The sequence below is a fragment of the Heteronotia binoei genome, chromosome 2 (genome assembly GCF_032191835.1).
Source record: "Heteronotia binoei isolate CCM8104 ecotype False Entrance Well chromosome 2, APGP_CSIRO_Hbin_v1, whole genome shotgun sequence".
Lineage (NCBI taxonomy): Eukaryota > Metazoa > Chordata > Lepidosauria > Squamata > Gekkonidae > Heteronotia > Heteronotia binoei.
In genome coordinates this window covers 58,374,925-58,383,069 of record NC_083224.1, presented here as the reverse complement: position 1 = coordinate 58,383,069, position 8,145 = coordinate 58,374,925, and positions in this window count along the sequence as shown.

The window sequence follows — 8,145 nt, the reverse complement described above, 5'->3', positions numbered from 1 at the left end:
AGCCAAGGAGAGCCCCAGGTGAGTGCTTGGGCTACCTGGATCTCTAGCCAGCCCAATCGGGCCTCATTTGCCCAGGGCTCTCTTTTTTTGCATCAGGTTGCTTTTGGCTGGAAGGGGTGGCATATGCTAATGAGTTATACTAATGAGCTCCTCCACCTATTTTTTCTAAAAAACGACCCCTGTGTACCATTAGCTGTTGTTTGATTCTTTCCTTTGGATTAGCTACAGTAATAATGTGGTAGGCTACCATTACTGTGATCTATTTCTGCAACTACACTGTGGTAATCCCTTATTACTAGTCTAACTGTTCAGAGGTAGCAAATTGTGTAAGCGATTATTTGGCAGAGCTTCTGGTTCACATGCGAAAGGTCCCAAGTTCAGTCTCTGTCATCTCCAGTTAAAAGGATCACATGAGTGAAGGACATTCACCTGAGATTCTGAGGAGGCATTGCCCATCTGAGTAGACAATACTGATTTTGAGAACCAGTGTGGTGTAGTGGTTAAGACTGGCAGATGTGGAGAACCAGGCTTGATACATCACTCATTCACATTAAGCCTGCTGTGTGACCTTGGACAGTCACAGTTCTCTCAGCCCTGCCTACTTCAAAAGATGTCTGCTGTGGGGAGAAGGAGGGAAGGAGATTTGTAACCCACTTTGAGACTCCTTAAGGTAGATATAAAAATCACCTCCTCTTGACAGTTCAAAGGTCTGATTCTCTGTAAGGCAACTTTGTGTGTTCAAGTCTATGGTGTAGTGAAGACAAGGAAAAGCAAGAAACAAACAAGTGTGCTGTGAAACTAAGGCATAAGAAGTCTAAGAATTCACCCGTTGCTTTGAGCTATCCAGCCAATGTATTGGTGGTGGGCGTCTGTTTTAATAGTGTTTGGGCCCCTTTATAGAGACACTTCTAACGTGATCCTATTTTTATACAGCAGGAGAACAAGAGATCACCCAATACTTCTGTGTCAGATATTTACATGATTTTTCCTTTTTGTTGCAGCAAACATTGTGACATTAGTGATTTTCTGGCAAAAAGACTGCCTTATTTCCACCTCCAGTCGCTATCACCTCATGGCTATGTCTGTGGCAGACACAGTGGTTCTAGTTTTCCTTGTCATTATTGAAATTATCACAAAATCCTTCAGTGTTAGACCTTTCTGGTACAAAGACCCCTGGTGTACCTTACGGGATGTCTTCAACTATGGCTCAGTCAACACTTCTGTCTGGTTGGTGGTCTCCTTCACTGCTGAGCGTTTCATTGCTATCAACTCTTTCAGGCTGAAGGTGAGAATCTGCTCCCCCAGGAACACACTTTTTGTCATTGTTGTGATCCATATCTGCAGCTACACTGTGGCCATCCCCTATTACTGGTCCAACTATTCAGAGGTAGTGAATGGTACAGGAGATGCTATCTGCAAACCTAAGCCTAACCTGCCAAGTATGTATGTTGAAGGGCTTTTGTGGTTTCAGACTTCTCTGACCTATATTATCCCATACATCATCATCTTCACATTAAACAGCCTCAGTTTACGACAGATAATCCTCAGTAACAAAGTACACTGTGTCACATGGGATGTATTGCACAGGGTCCCATTTGGATCACAGTTCAGCAACCAGAAGAAGAAATCAATTATCCTCCTGCTGACTGTTTCAATGACATTTGCCTATCTCTGCACCACCAGGTTTATCACCCAGATTATCATCAAGACCTTCTACTATGGCATTGAGAGGCAAGATTACTCTAAGAGCATTAACATTGTGGCAGATATCGGCACCATGCTGGAAATGACAAACACTGCCATCAACATGTACCTCTATGCTTGCACCCAGTCTGTTTTCCGTAGGGAATTAATTCAGTACCTCAAGGCCATTGCACATCCTTTGCAAGTGAAAAGAAAGAATGTGCCTGTTGTCTTCCAGGTATAGGAAGGGCTCAGATCCATCCCATGAGCAACTTCCCTCTCCGGCTTCCTTTTCCAGGGCTGCAGCCGCACCATAACTTGCTTTTTTCCCAGTTCCCTCAGTGACTCTTTGCTTCCTCTTTCCTGCCTCTTGCCTCCCCGCCCACACACAGCTCCATAGCCACTTCCTACCTATTGCGAGAGTGATCAATTGCAATTCAATGGTCTCTCTTTCTAACCTCCTTTTGAAATTCCTTTATAAGAGCACTGCTACTCTTAGGTCAGCAACTGAATGTTGTGGTTTCTAATGTCAGACTTATGTCCATTTACTCTTTGCATCCTCCTGGACTGAATCCTCCTGGACCAAATTGAGACCTACATTTCCTGTCTCGTTACCAGTGCTGGTATCTCCACACCGACTACCCCTGTGCATATCACATCATCCAATCAAGCCTGCTATATCATTTGGCATCTGAAATAATCGTTATAAAGTACCTTGTGTTACATTTTATGGCATGCATGGCCCAGCCCAACAGAGTGGCCCTTGTAACAAATGAGATTGACACCTCTGATATGACATGCACTGAGAGGCAGAGGCTTGTCACTGCCACTGTGGTCTCCCAAAAGATATGACAGGAAATATACTTTGCATGCAGAATATCTCAGATCACCCCTCTGACATCTGTAATTAAAAGTATTTCAGACTGAATGGGTGTGAAAGATCTCTCCCCAAGGCCTTGGAGAGTTACTGCCAATCAGAGGTGGCTCTGCTAAATGAGATGGTCTAATTCTGAATAACATCCTCATATGTACCTTTGCCACATAGGCTCTCTGCCGCTCCCAGCCTGTGAGAAGTCTAATTGCAGTGTTGCAAAGAACAGGCAATAGCCAAAAACCTTCCATCATGCCTGGTTATAGTCCCAGCTGACAACAGATTCTGGTGCATGCACACAGAAACTTATACCTTGAATAAAACTTTGTTGGTCTTAAAGGTGCCATTGATTCAGACTTTATTCTCCAGCTGGCAACAGTCTCCCAGCTGTCCTGCAATTAGCAAGACTTAAAGATGAAGAGGGAGCAGCCAAACTCTGTCATACCTGGAACAGCTCCATCTGAGAGCTCTCCTGCTACCTATGCATCAGCCAGACATCCTGCATCATAGCTGAAACCAGATAATAGCGGGGGAAATCATGTTTAAGTTGCTATTTATATTAGTTTGTAAGTGCTGTAAACTGTTTTGAGCTGGGAAAGGGTGAGGAAAATAAATAAAGAGCATTTTTTATCTGTAGATCAGAGGGCATTAGAAAGTGGTGGTGTCCTTTAATTTTTTTTAAAAAAGAGAAACATAGAAGCAACTTATTGGAAGCAAGCAAACATCTACAAAAATGCAGTAAAATCTGTCCTCATGCATCATAATCCCTAAAATAGCATGATGGGCTTCCATGGTTCCCCTGCGTCTTCCAGATCAAATAATTCCAGCTAAAGTACCTCTGTTTTACTCTATTTTCAAATGGTCATTGATTCTAGCTCTCTATCTGCCCTCCCTTACTCTGAGGAAAGGGCCATCTTAACAGCTTTATGGGCCCCGGGCAAAAAAGTGTATTGGGCCCCTGCGACAGCTACTCACAGGATCTTTGTATAAATCTACAATACTATACTCAACATTTTCTCAACTTGCACAAATAAAAAGCTTATCCAGTCATATATTCACAAACTATCAATACCTGGTTATTAGTACTGCATCATACACAGATTAGTATGGGGCCCCTATGCCCATGGCGCCCACGGGCAAGTGCCCATGAGGCCCATGCGTTAAGACAGCCCTGTCTGAGGGGTCTCATTCCCTTTGCTTTATAGAGATTCCAAGACATTAAGGACCACTGAAGTCTTTAAGTTATTTGTTAGATCAGCCATCAATTCTGTCAGACAAAAACACAAGCCACATTCTCTAGTAGATACAATCAAACTTGTATCAGTATATCAGAGAGATTCCAAGAAGCATGAGTCACTGGCCTTCCTGTTTGCAGTTTCAAAGTTTTTCTGTAGCAACTGAACCTGAGTAGCCAATAGCACTGACTGCTTTTACTTATTTCACAATAAAAGATAATTATACAACCTAGTTCTGCTTTGTCCTTTGCCATATATAGAATCATAGAGTTGGAATTTTTGGTCCCAAAGTAATGCACATTGGGGCCAAAAATCCAAGCTATAAATACAAGTTGATGGGGTGTGAACTGGCAGAGACTGACCAAGAAAGGGATCTTGGGGTCGTGATAGATAATTCACTGAAAATGTCAAGACAGTGTGCAATTGCTGTAAAAAAAAAGGCCAACGCCATGCTGGGAATTATTAGGAAGGGAACTGAAAACAAATCAGCCAGCACCATGCCCCTGTATAAATTGATGGTGCAACCTCATTTGGAGTACTATGTACAATTCTGGTCACTGCACCTCAAAAAAGATATTTTAGCATTGGAAAAAGTGTAGAAATGGGCAACTAGAATGATTAAAGGGTTGGAACACTTTCCCTATGAAGAAAAGTTAAAATGCTTGGGGCTCTTTAGCTTGGAGAAACGTCAACTGCGGGGTGACATGATAGAGGTTTACAAGATTATGCATGGGATAGAGAAGGAAGAGAAAGATGTAGTTTTCTCCCTTTCTCACAATACAAGAACTTGTGAGCATTCAATGAAATTGCTGAGCAGCTGGATTAGAACTGATGAAAGGAAGTATAAGCTCTCTGTCATTTCCTCTCCAGGCTAAACATACCAAACTCCTTCAACCTTTCCTCATCATTGGACTTGATTTCCAGATCCCTCACCATCTTCACTGTCCTCCTCTAGATACGTTCCAGCATGTCTATGTCCTTCTTAAATTGTAATGCCCAGAACTGAATACAATACTCTAGAGCAGAGTAAAATGATACCATCACTTTGCATGATCTGGACACTATTGTTGATTAAGTCCAAAATTGATTTTGCCTTTTTAGCTACCACATCACACTGTTGATTCATATTCAGTATGTATGTGGTCTTCTGAGACCACTAGATCCTTTTCACACATACTACTGCCAAGACAAGTCTCCCCTATCCTGTAATTATGCATTGGATTTTTCCTACCTAAATGAAGAACTTTACCTTTATTCCTGCTGAAATTCATTTTATTGGTTTCAGCCCAGTTTTCCAGCTGGTCAAAATCATCTTGTGTCCTGACACTGCCTTCTACCATATTTCCAATCCCTGCCAGTTTAGTATCATCTGCAAATGTAATAAGCATTCCCTCATCCAAATAATTTATCTTTTTGTTAACCATGTTGTTAAGTATGTCAAGCTTGTTAGAAATGCCATTTAGGTTTTGGAAGATGGCTATTACTCTTTCCCCTGTTAATAAGCAGTGGTTGCTGATAAACTTCATCTGGAAGTCTTTGTGTGATTGCTGAGGAATATGTTCATTATGAGAGGACACTGCCTGAGGGGATGACACTTCTATTGTCTCTGTTATATTAGCAAATTTGCATCTATCAGTCCCAATTAGAGGGAAATTATCTGGGGCTGGCTGTAGTATCAGCTCCTCCTCTACATTTAGTGCTTCAAATCAGTTTGCTATTAACTATTGTGTACTAATGTTTTAATTATATTATGCATTATATGTGAGTGTTGTGACTACAGTTGTCAAGTTCAATTTAAGAATTATCTGGGGAGAGGCACTGGATGCTATACAGAAAATTTCTGCCTCTAGCTCAAAAACCAGCACGCCCCCCCAAGCCCCAGATACCTGCAGATAAATTCTCCATTATGCCCTATTCTCCATAAGGAATAATGGAGTGCCCAGCAGACATTTCCCTCCCCCCCCACACACTTTCTTATGACCCTGAAGTGAGGAGAGGGACTCCAAACCAGGAAATCCCCTACTCCCACCTGGGGATTTATATATAAACAACCAAAGGTTATAGTGACCAAAATAACTAGGATATAATTTGTGCATACATAAACATTACAAAGACATCACTTAACGATACAATATACAAAGAAAAATTCTTCCAACAAGGAGTCCTGATGTGCAGGCTGTCAACTTAAAGGGTCCTGCTTCAATTACTCTTCCAGCATAGGGTGCTCCACAAAAGATTGTAAAAGATGTCCAAGTTCAAAATGTGTTTGCGCCAAAGTTTTCAATGCATTTTGCAACTGCTTAAATGTTTACAGTGAATAAATGAGAAAAAAAAATCTCTGGTGTAATTTCAAACCCGCAATATGCTCAAAAAGGCTCAGCAGCGGATCATGTCAGAGTTTTAAGGTGGTGAAATCATGGATGAGCCTCTGTCTGCCAATGTACCTCATTGCCATAGGAGGGGAGGTTTTATTTCTTCACCATTCCACTTTCATGAGTTTTATTAATCTTGAGCAAACAATTGTTTGCAGTACAGCATGCTTGTGCTACCAATTTGCTATAGATTTAATTTCCTGAGAGATGTAAATTATTTTCTTGTTTTCAATGGTATACCTGTTAATGAAGGAAAATGTAGTAATTAGCAGTGGGTAGGCACTAGAGTAAAGAAGAAATGGGAATGACATAAAAAGAGAAAGCAGGGAGAGGAACAAGAAGGGAATATCAGACGTGGAAAGAAAACTAGAATGAAACCCATGTGCATACTTTATTCACAGGTAAGTGTTGGCAGGCACAACTTTTGCTCATTCCCAGTCTTTATTTGTTGCATTTTTGTAAATTGATTTATATGGTCTACTATGTTGCATACAAAGAATCCCATGCTACTGTTTTATCACTTCCCCCCACCATTTTACACTCATGGTACTGGTATAGAGTTGACAGCCATTGGCCATACATGCTGTTATATGTTTACCACTTATGCCTGAAATAGTGTCTGTCTCTTCTGAATATGCTGCTCTGATTTATTGGAACTGTTTTATGATGTTTTTTTAATTCTGATGTTGTTTTTACTGTTGTAAGCCGCCCTGAGCCTGCTTGCAGAATATGGAGGGGTATAAATAAAAAAATAAATTTAATTTAATTTAAATTAAATAGTGTGGAAACTGCTTTCCCCGCAAAAATTACAAAAATACATTCTGGGTTAATTAAACCAGAAATAGTAATATGTTCTATACAAGTCTAATGTTAAACAATACTCCACAGGGCAGAGGGTGTCATTGAAAGAGTGGTAGAAACAACCTCTTTCTCATTCTTTGTTTTGGCAAGGGCTGGAAGAATGGCAAAAGAGAAAAGAGAGAACAGACAAAGGAGATTAGGTGGGGATGGAGACTAGAAACCATTAGCAGCCACAGAGAAGTGGTACTAGAGGCTAGTCGTCCTCTGTGTGTCTTCTTTCACCTTTGCCTTGGTGCTAGTTCCTTTTGCACTTGTGACTCTTGACAGGCTGAGACACTTGAATAATGGAGAGGGGTGAGGTCAGTTGTAACCTGATCCAAGGATGCTACACAGTTCTGTGGTTCTTTCCAGCAGCAGATGGAAGGGTGGATGAGGCACGAGCTTTCCTCTTATCTGCTGTTCTGCTCTTAGCCCCACTTCTAGGGGATCAGGTTGGTTTATTTTCCCTGTTGGCTGTATTTCTCTCTGTATTGGAACTGAATGGCCAGACTTGCAATTTGATGCTGGCTTCTAATTGGTGATTCAAAAAACTCCTCTGATGTACAGCATGAGAGCTCTTTTGAGTCTGCTGAGCTGCTGCACTTACTAATCTCATTCCCAGAAGCATCTCAGCTTTGCTCCAAGGCCGACCCTGTATATGGAGACGCTATTCTTTCCTTGGGTTCGTAAGTGTGTTTCTTCCTTTGCAGCTTTACTTGTTAGTATAACACAACTAGAGAGGAATGGATAACATCTGAGCTGGGACCTGGAGTTCCACACAGAATATGTGGTGATGTAAAATTGCACTGCTCGGTGAAGACACCAGTGCCACTCAAATCACTTTTGTCTCAGCTGCTCATGGGTACAGAAGGCTGAGAAAGTAGCCAGACTGGCAGTATTCCCCTCTCTGGCCCTTGCTTTTTGGAGGCAGGGCTTTAACCATTTCAGTCATTTGGAAGAAGGAGAAAAGGAACTAAATCCACATCCAGTTGAAGGGAGTGGCTGGGACTTAGACTGTGCAGCTGCCCTCTCTGGTGGTCTTACATTATTTTTAAAAACATATTTCAAAAATTGTAAGGAGAGAGAGAAAATAAGGCATAATAGATCAGAAAAGTTATTACTTTTTTTCCTTCTCTTATACTCT